Here is a 14,373-nt window from a genome sequence, read left to right on the forward strand (position 1 = left end):
ATGCTGGTTACCAGGGTCAGGGGCATTATTGGTCAAAGAATATAAAATTTCCATTAGATGGAAGGAATAAGTTCAAGAAATCTATTATAAAACATGTAGCAGAATATCCATGCAAGGAAGTATTACAACAGAATAACAATGTATTGTATTATTGGAAGCTGTTAAGAGAATAGATCTTAAGTGTTCTCACCCCCAAAAAAGTGATAAATATATGAGGTAATGAACATATTGATTAGCTCAATTTAGTTATTTCACAATGTATACATATTTCAAAATATCATTCACATTATAAATATACATAATTTTTATTTGTCAATTAAAATATTTTTTACAAAAGAAAAAACAATATGCATATTTATATTTATCAGGATTCTTGCTATATTGACTTTGTTTCCAATAGTAATTGTGAGGCTCTAGATGAACTGTGCCCATGGGCTCCAATGATTGGTAAATTATTCTATCTCTACCATGGTGACTGAATTAAACAAGATCCTCAGGTGGTTCATGTGTACATTAAAATCTGAGAAAGACTAAAAAAAGAAAAAATTGAAAAATGAAGACATTTAATAAAATAAATCTTCAATAAATTATATAATTAGACAGGGAAATACAATAACGTGCATTACCCTTGCCTTAAAACCAAAAGGAGATGTTTTTCTTCCAATTTTCTTATTTTTTAATTTGTTTTTAATTTCAACTTTTATTTTAGATACAGGGGGTTCATGTGCAGATTTGTTATCTGGGAATATTGCATGATGCTGAGGTTTGGAGTATGGACCTTGTCACCCTGGTAGTGAGCATAGTACCTGATAGGTAGTTTTTTAATCCACCCACCCTGCTTCACCCTCTAGTAATCTACACAGTGTTTATTGTTTTTCCAACTTTCTACATATCCCTCTAGAGTAATTCTGTCATCAACTGCAAATAAATTAAAGCACTTTCTCGTATCTGGTGAAGGATGTAAATGAATATGAGCAAAACAGTTGGTCTTCAGAAATTCAGAAACTAATGTAATGTGAATCTTTTCCTTGCCAGGGAACATACGTGCCAACCTAGATATTCGAGAGCTATGATTCAAATTTATTCTTTTTTAAAAACAGCGGTACAGTAGCTATATTCACATAATCCCTTTTCTTTTTTTTTTTTTTTTTTTTTTTTTTTTTATTATACTTTAAGTTCTAGGGTACATGTGCATAACGTGCAGGTTTGTTACATATGTATACTTATGCCATGTTGGTGTGCTGCACCCATCAACTCGTCAGCACCCATCAATTCATCATTTATATCATGTATAACTCCCCAATGCAATCCCTCCCTCCTCCCCCCTCCCCATGATAGACCCCAGTGTGTGATGTTCCCCTTCCCGAGTCCAAGTGATCTCATTGTTCAGTTCCCACCTATGAGTGAGAACATGCGGTGTTTGGTTTTCTCTTCTTGTGATAGTTTGCTAAGAATGATGGTTTCCAGCTGCATCCATGTCCCTACAAAGGATGCAAACTCATCCTTTTTTATGGCTGCATAGTATTCCATGGTGTATATGTGCCACATTTTCTTAATCCAGTCTGTCACAGATGGACATTTGGGTTGATTCCAAGTCTTTGCTATTGTGAATAGTGCCGCAATAAACATACGTGTGCATGTGTCTTTGTAGTAGACTAATTTATAATCCTTTGGGTATATACCCAGTAGTGGGATGGCTGGGTCATATGGTACATCTAGTTCTAGATCCTTGAGGAATTGCCATACTGTTTTCCATAATGGTTGAACTAGTTTACAATCCCACCAACAGTGTAAAAGTGTTCCTATTTCTCCACATCCTCTCCAACACCTGTTGTTTCCTGACTTCTTAATGATTGCCATTCTAACTGGTGTGAGATGGTATCTCATTGTGGTTTTGATTTGCATTTCTCTGATGGCCAGTGATGATGAGCATTTTTTCATGTGTCTGTTGGCTGTATGAATATCTTCTTTTGAGAAATGTCTGTTCATATCCTTTCCCCACTTTTTGATGGGGTTGTTTGTTTTTTTCTCGTATATTTGTTTGAGTTCTTTGTAGATTCTGGATATTAGCCCTTTGTCAGATGAGTAGGTTGCAAAAATTTTCTCCCATTCTGTAGGTTGCCTGTTCACTCTGATGGTAGTTTCTTTTGCTGTGCAAAAGCTCTTTAGTTTAATTAGATCCCATTTGTCAATTTTGGCTTTTGCTGCCGTTGCTTTTGGTGTTTTAGACATGAAGTCCTTGCCCATGCCTATGTCCTGAATGGTACTACCTAGATTTTCTTCTAGGGTTTTTATGGTATTAGGTCTAACATTTAAGTCTCTAATCCATCTTGAATTAATCTTCGTATAAGGGGTAAGGAAAGGATCCAGTTTCAGCTTTCTACTTATGGCTAGCCAATTTTCCCAGCACCATTTATTAAATAGGGAATCCTTTCCCCATTTCTTGTTTCTCTCAGGTTTGTCAAAGATCAGATGGCTGTAGATGTGTGGTATTATTTCTGAGGACTCTGTTCTGTTCCATTGGTCTATAGCTCTGTTTTGGTACCAGTACCATGCTGTTTTGGTTACTGTAGCCTTGTAGTATAGTTTGAAGTCAGGTAGCGTGACGCCTCCAGCTTTGTCCTTTTGACTTAGGATTGTCTTGGCAATGCGGGCTCTTTTTTTGGTTCCATATGAACTTTAAAGCAGTTTTTTCCAATTCTGTGAAGAAACTCATTGGTAGCTTGATGGGGATGGCATTGAATCTATAAATAACCTTGGGGAGTATGGCCATTTTCACGATATTGATTCTTCCTATCCATGAGCATGGTATGTTCTTCCATTTGTTTGTGTCCTCTTTGATTTCACTGAGCAGTGGTTTGTAGTTCTCCTTGAAGAGGTCCTTTACATCCCTTGTAAGCTGGATTCCTAGGTATTTTATTCTCTTTGAGGCAATTGTGAATGGAAGTTCATTCCTGATTTGGCTCTCTGCTTGTCTGTTGCTGGTGTATAAGAATGCTTGTGATTTTTGCACATTAATTTTGTATCCTGAAACTTTGCTGAAGTTGCTTATCAGCTTAAGGAGATTTTGGGCTGAGACGATGGGGTTTTCTAAATATACAATCATGTCATCTGCAAACAGGGACAATTTGACTTCTTCTTTTCCTAACTGGATACCCTTGATTTCTTTCTCTTGCCTGATTGCCCTAGCCAGAACTTCCAACACTATGTTGAATAGGAGTGGTGAGAGAGGGCATCCCTGTCTTGTGCCAGTTTTCAAAGGGAATTTTTCCAGTTTTTGCCCATTCAGTATGATATTAGCTGTGGGTTTGTCATAAATAGCTCTTATTATTTTGAGGTACGTTCCATCAATACCGAATTTATTGAGCGTTTTTAGCATGAAGGGCTGTTGAATTTTGTCAAAAGCCTTTTCTGCATCTATTGAGACAATCATGTGGTTCTTGTCTTTGGTTCTGTTTATATGCTGGATTACGTTTATTGATTTGCGAATGTTGAACCAGCCTTGCATCCCAGGGATGAAGCCCACTTGATCATGGTGGATAAGCTTTTTGATGCTTTTTGATAAGCTTTTTGAAGCTGCTGAATCCGGTTTGCCAGTATTTTATTGAGGATTTTTGCATCAATGTTCATCAGGGATATTGGTCTAAAATTCTCTTTTTTTGTTGTGTCTCTGCCAGGCTTTGGTATGAGGATGATGTTGGCCTCATAAAATGAGTTAGGGAGGATTCCCTCTTTTTCTATTGATTGGAATAGTTTCAGAAGGAATGGTACCAGCTCCTCCTTGTACCTCTGGTAGAATTCAGCTGTGAATCCATCTGGTCCTGGACTTTTTTTGGTGGGTAGGCTATTAATTGTTGCCTCAATTTCAGAGCCTGCTATTGGTCTATTCAGGGATTCAACTTCTTCCTGGTTTAGCCTTGGGAGAGTGTAAGTGTCCAGGAAATTATCCATTTCTTCTAGATTTTCTAGTTGATTTGCGTAGAGGCGTTTATAGTATTCTCTGATGGTAGTTTGTATTTCTGTGGGGTCAGTGGTGATATCCCCTTTATCATTTTTTATTGCATCTATTTGATTCCTCTCTCTTTTTTTCTTTATTAGCCTTGCTAGCGGTCTGTCAATTTTGTTGATCTTTTCAAAAAACCAACTCCTGGATTCATTGATTTTTTGGAGGGTTTTTTGTGTCTCTATCTCCTTCAGTTCTGCTCTGATCTTAGTTATTTCTTGCCTTCTGCTAGCTTTTGAATGTGATTGCTCTTGCCTCTCTAGTTCTTTTAATTGTGATGTTAGAGTGTCAATTTTAGATCTTTCCTGCTTTCTCTTGTGGGCATTTAGTGCTATAAATTTCCCTCTACACACTGCTTTAAATGTGTCCCAGAGATTCTGGTATGTTGTATCTTTGTTCTCATTGGTTTCAAAGAACATCTTTATTTCCGCTTTCATTTCGTTATGTACCAGTAGTCATTCAGGAGCAGGTTGTTCAGTTTCCATGTAGTTGAGCGGTTTTGATTGAGTTTCTTAGTCCTGAGTTCTAGTTTGATTGCACTGTGGTCTGAGAGACAGTTTGTTATAATTTCTGTTCTTTTACATTTGCTGAGGAGTACTTTACTTCCAATTATGTGGTCAATTTTGGAATAAGTGCGATGTGGTGCTGAGAAGAATGTATATTCTGTTGATTTGGGGTGGAGAGTTCTATAGATGTCTATTAGGTCCGCTTGGTGCAGAGATGAGTTCAATTCCTGGATATCCTTGTTAACTTTCTGTCTCGTTGATCTGTCTAATGTTGACAGCGGAGTGTTGAAGTCTCCCATTATTATTGTATGGGAGTCTAAGTCTCTTTGTAAGTCTCTAAGGACTTGCTTTATGAATCTGGGTGCTCCTGTATTGGGTGCATATATATTTAGGAGAGTTAGCTCTTCCTGTTGAATTGATCCCTTTACCATTATGTAATGGCCTTCTTTGTCTCTTTTGATCTTTGATGGTTTAAAGTCTGTTTTATCAGAGACTAGGATTGCAACCCCTGCTTTTTTTTGTTCTCCATTTGCTTGGTAGATCTTCCTCCATCCCTTTATTTTGAGCCTATGTATGTCTCTGCATGTGAGATGGGTCTCCTGAATACAGCAGACTGATGGGTCTTGACTCTTTATCCAGTTTGCCAGTCTGTGTCTTTTAATTGGAGCATTTAGTCCATTAACATTTAAGGTTAATATTGTTATGTGTGAACTTGATCCTGCCATTATGATATTAACTGGTTATTTTGCTCGTTAGTTGATGCAGTTTCTTCCTAGCCTCGATGGTCTTTACATTTTGCCAAGTTTTTGCGATGGCTGGTACCGGTTGTTCCTTTCCATGTTTAGGGCTTCCTTCAGGGTCTCTTGTAAGGCAGGCCTGGTGGTGACAAAATCTCTAAGCATTTGCTTATCTGTAAAGGATTTTATTTCTCCTTCACTTATGAAACTTAGTTTGGCTGGATATGAAATTCTGGGTTTAAAATTCTTTTCTTTAAGAACGTTGAATATTGGCCCCCACTCTCTTCTGGCTTGTAGAGTTTCTGCCGAGAGATCTGCTGTTAGTCTGATGGGCTTCCCTTTGTGGGTGACCCGACCTTTCTCTCTGGCTGCCCTTAAGATTTTTTCCTTCATTTCAACTTTGGTGAATCTGGCAATTATGTGTCTTGGAGTTGCTCTTCTGGAGGAGTATCTTTGTGGCGTTCTCTGTATTTCCTGAATTTGAATGTTGGCCTGCCCTACTAGGTTGGGGAAGTTCTCCTGGATGATATCCTGAAGAGTGTTTTCCAACTTGGTTCCATTTTCCCCCTCACTTTCAGGCACCCCAATCAGACGTAGATTTGGTCTTTTTACGTAATCCCATACTTCTTGCAGGCTTTGCTCATTTCTTTTTCTTCTTTTTTCTTTTGGTTTCTCTTCTCGCTTCATTTCATTCATTTGATCTTCAATCGCTGATACTCTTTCTTCCAGTTGATCGAGTCGGTTACTGAAGCTTGTGCATTTGTCACGTATTTCTCGTGTCATGGTTTTCATCTCTGTCATTTCGTTTATGATCTTCTCTGCATTAATGAGTCTAGCTGTCAATTCTTCCACTCTTTTTTCAAGATTTTTAGTTTCTTTGCGCTGGGTACGTAATTCCTCCTTTAGCTCTGATAAGTTTGATGGACTGAAGCCTTCTTCTCTCCTCTCGTCCAAGTCATTCTCTGACCAGCTTTGATCCGTTGCTGGTGATGGGCTGCGCTCCTTTGCAGGGGGAGATGCGCTCTTATTTTTTGAATTTCCAGCTTTTCTGCCCTGCTTCTTCCCCATCTTTGTGGTTTTATCTGTCTCTGGTCTTTGATGGTGGTGACGAACTGATGGGGTTTTGGTATAGGTGTCCTTCCTGTTTGATAGTTTTCCTTCTGACAGTCAGAAGGACTCTCTGTTGGTCTGTTGGAGATTGCTTAAGGTCCACTCCAGACCCTGTTTGCCTGGGTATCAGCAGCAGAGGTTGCCGAAGATAGAATATTGCTGAACAGCGAGTGTACCTGTCTGATTCTTCCTTTGGAAGTGTCCTCTCAGGGGTGTACTCCACCCTGTGAGGTGTGGGGTGTCAGACTGCCCCTAGTGGGGGATTTCTCCCAGCTAGGCTACTCAGGGGTCAGGGACACACCTGAGCAGGCAGTCTGTCCGTTCTCAGATCTCAACCTCCGCGTTGGGAGATCCGCGGCTCTCCCCAAAGCTGTCAGACAGAGTCGTTCGCGTCTGCACCGGCTCCCGCTACTTCCCCTGTTGGTCTTCAGCTGTGCGCTGTCCCCAGAGGTGGAGACTACAGAGACAGGCAGGCTTCCTTGAGCTGCTGTGAGCTCCACCCAGTTCGAGCTTCCCAGCGGCTTTGTTTACCTACTTAAGCCTCAGCAATGGCGGGCGCCCCTCCCCCAGCCTCGCTGCTGCCTTGCGGATAGATCGCGGCAGACTGCTGTGTTAGCAGTGAGGGAGGCTTCGTGGGCGTGGGACCCTCCCGGCCAGGTGTGGGATATATTCTCCTGGAATGCCTGTATGCTTACAGCGCAGTATTGGGGTGGGAGTTACCCGATTTTCCAGGTGTTGTGTGTCTCAGTTCCCCTGGCTAGGAAAACGGATCCCCTTCCCCCTTGCGCTTCCAGGTGAGGCGATGCCTCGCCCTGCTTCAGCTCTCGCTGGTCAGGCTGCAGCAGCTGACCAGCACCGATTGTCCGGCACTCCCTAGTGAGATGACCCCAGTACCTCAGTTGAAAATGCAGAAATCACCGGTCTTCTGTGTCGCTCGCGCTGGGAGTTGGAGACTGGAGTTGTTCCTATTTGGCCATCTTGCTCCGCCCCCAATCCCTTTTCTTAAATTAGTCACTTATCTGATGCACTAGTGTTCATCCAGGGTTAAACAGGATTTTTTTTTTTTTTTTTTGAGATGGAGTCTCACTCTTGTCACCCAGGCTGGAGTACAGTGGCTCGACCTTGGCTCACTGCAGCCTCCGCCTCCCGGGTTCAAGCTATTCTCCCACCTCAGCCTCCAGAGTAGCTGGGACTACAGGCGCCGGCCACCACACCTGGCTAATTTTTGTATTTTTAATAAAGATGTAGTTTCACCATATTCGCCAGGCTGGTCTCAAACTCCTGACTTTGTGATTCGCCTGCCTCTGCCTCCCAAAGTGCTAAACAGGACATTTTAAAAGCCAACATCAGCTAATAAGTTAACAGCATTTTATTTTTACTAATGAAAAAAACATTTATATCTATCTGTGTAGTTTTTTATTTCAATCCTCTAAAACAAATTCAAGAACAAATTGGTTGTTACATGAATTGTGCGTGACAGTATAATTTTTATTATAATTAAAATGCTATCTTTCAATATTTCTAAATTAAAAATAATTTTAACATATAGTACAAAAACTTTGCAGCAATAAGCTAGCCTAACTGGTAACTGAATAGAGACAACGTATTATGATCCTTGACTCACAAGACAGATTCTCTGGGTTCAAATCCCAGCTCTGCCTTTTCCAGCTGCATGTCATTGGAGAGTACTTTAACCTCTCTGAACCACATCTGATACTAGGAAGAATATTAGTACCTACATCATAGGGATTTTAGGAGGGTTCAATGGGCTAATATGTGTAACACACTTATTGTTTTTCCTGGCACATAATCAGTACTATATGAGTTAGCTCACATTATTATATTTATTTTATTTTCTCAGAGCACAGAGTATTATCTTTATTTTCCTTATTAGTATTATCCTCTCTTATTTTATTGTTATTATCTTCAGTTATTTTTTCTGAGCAAAGTGGTATTATCTTTATTTATTTTCTTAGAGCACAAAGCATTGTTATATGATATTAAACCAAATGGTAAAATAGTTCACTTTCTTCTTATTATTAATAATGGAGTTAATACATATAAAGTTCAGGAGTTCATGAGTCTCAGTTGAAGCAGAGTGTCTTTTATCAAACTTAGAAGTTTTGTAGTTGCTGTTTTAAAGAAAATAATTCAAATTTACTTACAATAAAATAATGGAGTATGCCACAAACACAAGGTACGTGTTAAAGGCCTCTGCTTTATAATGAAATAACATCACCTTCATCTTATCATTTAAGAATATCATCAGACATCTCCACTTCACTAAAGTCTAAGGAACAGGAAAGGAAGAAGTTGAATTCTCCTCATTTATCTGAATCAAAAGACAGCAATAAAATCTATGGAGCATCCCTCCTAGATTGACAAAGACATGATCTTCCACTAAAACCAAAGTGAAAGAACTAAAGAATTTGAAATATGTCTGCTATTTGCAGGTTGCAGGATGTGAGAAATGTCAGTATAAAATAGAAAATATGCATCATGGATTCAGCTGTGAAGATTCCCCTTATGATTACAATTCCATGGATAACTCACAAAGTTAACTTCTTATTACAACCCAGTATTTCAGGGTGTTTTGGTTGTTATTTTTTGTTTTTGTTTTGTAGACCAACCTGCATCTGCTCTAACATCCTCATAGACTGTATGTACAAGTAAACATGTCTCAAGTAGAATAAGACATCAGCTTCAGAAGACTAACCACAAGGGCACCTTTCCCATAGTCACATGGGGACCATGAATGCCTCTCTACACATCATGGGCTTTGGATTTTTAGGTACATTAAGCACTCAATTTAGACAACCCTTCTTTGACTTTCTTGAACAATAAATATGAATAATGATTTCTTCTTAGATTGCTTACAAATTTTAATAAATTATGTTTTTCATCACGAAGTGAAAGAAGCTAATCAGATTAACAAGATTTTTCTGATACAGATATTTTCTTCTACTCTTTCTGAGTTCTCCAGGATGACTGATAAGGTATTCTGCACGATTAAATATAAAGTAAAAAAAATACTGATATAAGCAAATGAATGTTCTAGTATTGGTGGCATTAGAATAAACTCGTTGTTTTGAAAATATATACAAAATAGAAACATAGATGTATGTATATGTGTGTATAATATCACTAATATTGGGATAACCAATATCATGCACACACTGAGAACACAATATCACTTTGTGCTATTGTTATCAAAAGTGCATAGCCTGAATTTCATCACAAAAACATCAGACAAACTAAAAACACAAACACAAGACAAACTGAGAAAATCTTCCACATTAAATGAAACTAAGGAAAAAAAGTTCAATAGAATGCATAACCCAGGAATGGATCCTGGACTGTGAAAAATAAATAGACATAATTTGGGGACAACTGACAAAATCTGAATACGTATGGACTCTAAACTAGATAATATTATATCAATGTTAAATTTCCTGATTTTGGTAACTATATTGAAGTTACTCAACACAGTGTCCTTGTTCTTAGAAAATATACAATAATCTATGTAAGTGTAAAGGGGCAGGGTGTCTCCAACCTACTCTCAAAAAGTCCAGAAGGCAGAGAGAGACAATGCTAAATTAAATGATATACATTGTAAACAATTAATGAATCTGAGTAAAATGTGTATGGGTAAACAAGAGCTTTTTGTACTATTTCTCCAACTTTTTTGTAATTTTAAATTAAATTGAAAATAAGTTACCACCCTGATATAGTTTAGATTTGTCTCCCCACCCAAATCTCATATCAAATTAGAGGAGGGGCCTGTTGGGAGGTGATTGGATCATGGGGTGGATTTCCCCCTTGCTGTTCTCATGATAGTGAGTGAGTTCTCACTAGAACTGATGGCTTAAACATGTGGGCACATTCTCCTTCGTTCTCTTTCTCCAGGTCCACCATGGTAAAATGTGCTTGCTTCCTCTTCACCTTTTGCCATGACTGTAAGTTTCCCGAGGCCTCCCAGCCATGCTACCTGTGGAGGCTGTGGAACTGTGAGTCCATTAAACCTCGTTTCTTCATAAGTTACCCGGTCTCAGGTAGTTCTTTCTAGGAGTGTGAGAACAAACTAATATACCCCCCCAAAAAAATTAAACTGTCAAAGAGAATAGAGGAGTGTTCTTTCTAAAAGGCCTAGTAATTAAACAAACAAGAAAAGGTATTTGATCTTTTAAATAGAGGTGATTTCCAATATACTCTTATATTTTATGCTCTTTGGTAAATTTATTATGCAAAGTGATATAAAAATCTAGATTTATTTGCATATATTTAGGAAGTTTCTTTAAGTAAGTCACCCAAACAATTAGGCTTTGCATATATTTGTGGTAGACATCTGTTGTTTTACCTGCTAGCATCTCTTAGTCCTTTTTCAGGAAATAGCACTGCTCTCCTCCCTCCCCAATCCCCAGTTAGCACTCTGCCCTTTCATCACTTCATGTGATGATAAAGACTGTCAATATTTTCACCTTATCTTTCTCTCCTCGGAGTAGCACACAACCTCGATTGACCAATCAGAACATCTTGTCCCAGGATTTTACATGACCCAGGCAGAGCCAATAAGAATGTTTAGAGGTATTGACATAGAAGAAAGAGGGTAATTATCAGCTAATAAAAAGAACCATGGAAGCCTAAGGTTTCAGGGAGCTCACTTTGCTACCTCATAGAGAAATCAGCCTGAGAACAGAGCCAACTCAGAGGAAAACAACAGCTAGTTTGGGTTGTTTTCTGAAGACAAGGATTTATCTAATTCAAAAAGATAGACACTAAAGACTTTTCAGTTTTAAATCAAATTCAAAATGAGAACTAGAATATTCATTTTATATTCTTATTGCAACCTTCTCCTCACCAAACATACCACAAAAAGAAATGAGTCAACAACACAATAGTAATACATGAGACAAACTTAACATTATTGATGATTGACAATGGAGTGTATTATTCTCTCAGATTCATAGAAGAGGGCCCCACCTATAGAGGCAGTGCCAAGAAAAGGATTTGGCAAATAGTGTGCTCAATCAATGTTTGCTGAATAAATGAAGGTCGGGGACTCTTCAACCTTTACAAGTTACTATTGTTATCAAAAATGAAAGAGACTCAAAATAATAACTGATAGAGAATGAACATATCATCTTCCCTTAGAAATATATTCTAAATTTCAGACATACCTCTTTCTGGGTCTTATTATTATGAAAGCATAAATGCTGTTCTAGTCAGGAAAAAGAATCAATAAACACTCAAAAAATTACCAGGACCTACAAAATGTGGGTCAAATGGCAATTAACACAGTCAGCCTTAATGAGCTGTTCTGTTACTGTCTCTCACCTTCACCCATTTTCTGTAGGTGTGTGACTGATGAGGATGTTTAAATGAACAGAAAAAGGAGTCCCTGCTTCTATACACTTCATATTACTGTTGACATTTATCACCAAGCATTCAACCCTAATTGTCTTTGACAATAGATTTTAAAAGATAATAAAATTCTTCAACAGGCTTTCAATTCCATCCTCTTGTCATTGTAACAAAACAGCATTAAAAATGAAACAAAAGCCAGATATGACAGAAACTGCTGAGCAGCTAAGGATGTATGATCATTCTCTTTTTACTGTTGATATTTACATATGAGTTTTTGCTTTTCCTACAAAACCATAAATAAAAATTTCAATAGAAAATAAGTTAATTCATTCTTCTTATCATTATATAAAATGAAATCTATAGCATTTCATTTATTAATACCTTTAAAGTTAACTGAAGGATTCTTATTATATAACATATGCTAAGGCTTCAAGGTACCCTAGATAAATTTTCCAAAAACCTTTCTTTTTTATATTTTGAGGCAAACAATTTCTAAGTACTATTTCTTTCCAAGACAGAAAAAATAGAATCATCATTATACTCAATAATTTTCCTCCTAGCACTTAACTCTCTAAACAATTATTTCTATATTTATTTGTCTAATTATGCTCATCTACTAAATTGTAAGTTCCATGAACAGAGATTGTGTTTGATGATGTTGTCAATCTTTGTTACCCAAGCACCAAACCTGGTCCACAGTTGGTGCTCAATCAATGTTTGTTAAATGAATACATAGGTCTGCCAACTTTCCCAGTTCTTTTGAAAATACTCAATAAACATTTAATTAAATCCAAATTCATTCAGTCCCTATCACTACTTTTAAAAAGCACATATTAGAAATGTTTTCAGAATTAATTGGGGGCTTAGATATCAGTGTGTCACTCAAAGCACTTAGTATAATGCTTCTAAAGTACTACCTAAAGGTTAAATTGAAATAAATTACATGTAATAAAAGTTACCTTGCTTCTACCTGTGAAATACAAGAAAAATTTAACAATATAGCAGAACTAAAAGATGTCTTCTTTAACTTATTTTTGCCCATTTTGTGGTGTCTTTCATTCATCGGCCATGTAGGTGCTACACAGACCAAAACAGATGAGATATCGTTTAGTGAATGAGACAGGTGAACAAACAACAATGATATAATATGAAACCTCTGTAATAGAAATATACACAAAAGAGCTGCTGGAGCACAGTGAGGCAGAGAGGCACTCTCAATGACGGGAAGGAAGAAAGTTTCAAAAAGAGATGGGTGATCAGGCAGAAAATAGGAAAATATTAATTCCATACAAAGTATAATATAGTATATTCTTGGTTCTGCAGAATGGGAATGCTTTTTCTCTTTATCTGTTTTTTGACGAGGGAAAAAAAAAACCTGCAGAAGCAGAGTACAGCCACTAGGAATTTACTTTTTCTTTATTTGCTATCAAATATGGTGGCAAGCAATATCCATAAATTAGCTGCTTTGCCTCAGCCCACTGTCTGAAGGTAGGGTTCTTCAAGTGCCCAAATGGTGCAAAATCTCGAAGCTGATATCACTCACCCCATAATGAGATGAATCACAGAGGGGTCATTTGCTACTCACAGCTGGGCCACTGTGGCCATGCATCACCATTCTTACAGAGAAGGGCAACGGAGAGAGGTGTTATGACCATTTTTGTTGCTTTTCGTGGAGTGAAAATTATCAGCCCCTGGTGCTTTCCAACCACAACACTCTTACCCCATATGCTATTTTGACAGGCACATTGTTGCCTATTCTTTTACAGAAAGCATAGCATTATTTCTAAATAAAAGGGCTTTAGGCAGGAAATAAGTGGACACTATATACTCCTCCATACTGCAGAGAGACATCCTGTTTCTGGGAAGGGCCTTGAAGACTAGAGACCTTGGCTTATTTGAGAACTAGAGTCACCCTCTGTTTGCTGCATGACCCTATGGGGTGTCACAGGTCCTAAGGAAGAGACTTTTCTTAAAGATCATAAAGCATGAAACACACCCATGAGTGTTCCAGTGCATGAAATGTTCAGAGATCAGCAAGAAGTCCCAAGTGGGTGAAACATAGAACAAGTGAGTAAAAGAAGCAGAAAATGACCTTGAACTAACATATGAAGAGATTTACATTCTACTATAATGCAATTATTATGACTTTACCCTGCTAGCAATGTGGAACCAACAACACTTTTGAAGCAAATAAATGGAGCAAACAAATATGTCTGGATGATAACTATGGTGGTAGCATGAAAGATGGATTGAAAAAGAGAACCTAGAAGCAAAGGGGAAAACTATTTCTGATTTCCAAGTGCAACTTGTTAACAGTTCATCATGAACTGTATATAGGAAATATATAAAATTAAAGCTGAAGATGCTGTTTGTAATAGTAGTAAGTTGTAATAGAAGAAATAGTAGAAAGTTGTTAAAGGATGAGTTCATGTCCTTTGCAGGGACATGGATGAAGCTGGAAACCATCATTCTGAGCAAACTATCATAAGGACAGAAAACCAAACACCGCATGTTCTCAGTCATAGATGGGAATTGAACAATGAGAACACATGGACACAGAGCAGGAACATCACATACCGGGGCCTGTGAGCAGGTGGGAGGCTGGCGGAGGGGTAGCATTAGGAGAAATACCTAATGTAAATGATGAGTTGAT

General features: G+C 38.0%; 1 protein-coding gene across 3 annotated transcripts in view; it reads right to left on the reverse strand.

Annotated features, from left to right (window-relative positions):
* Window positions 1-14,373, reverse strand: part of CTNNA3 (catenin alpha 3) — a 1,783,100-nt gene that overhangs the window by 1,508,910 nt on the left and 259,817 nt on the right. The gene's annotated exons all lie outside the window — the stretch shown is intronic.

Source organism: Rhinopithecus roxellana, chromosome 11 (genome assembly GCF_007565055.1).
Source record: "Rhinopithecus roxellana isolate Shanxi Qingling chromosome 11, ASM756505v1, whole genome shotgun sequence".
Classification (NCBI taxonomy): Eukaryota; Metazoa; Chordata; class Mammalia; order Primates; family Cercopithecidae; genus Rhinopithecus; species Rhinopithecus roxellana.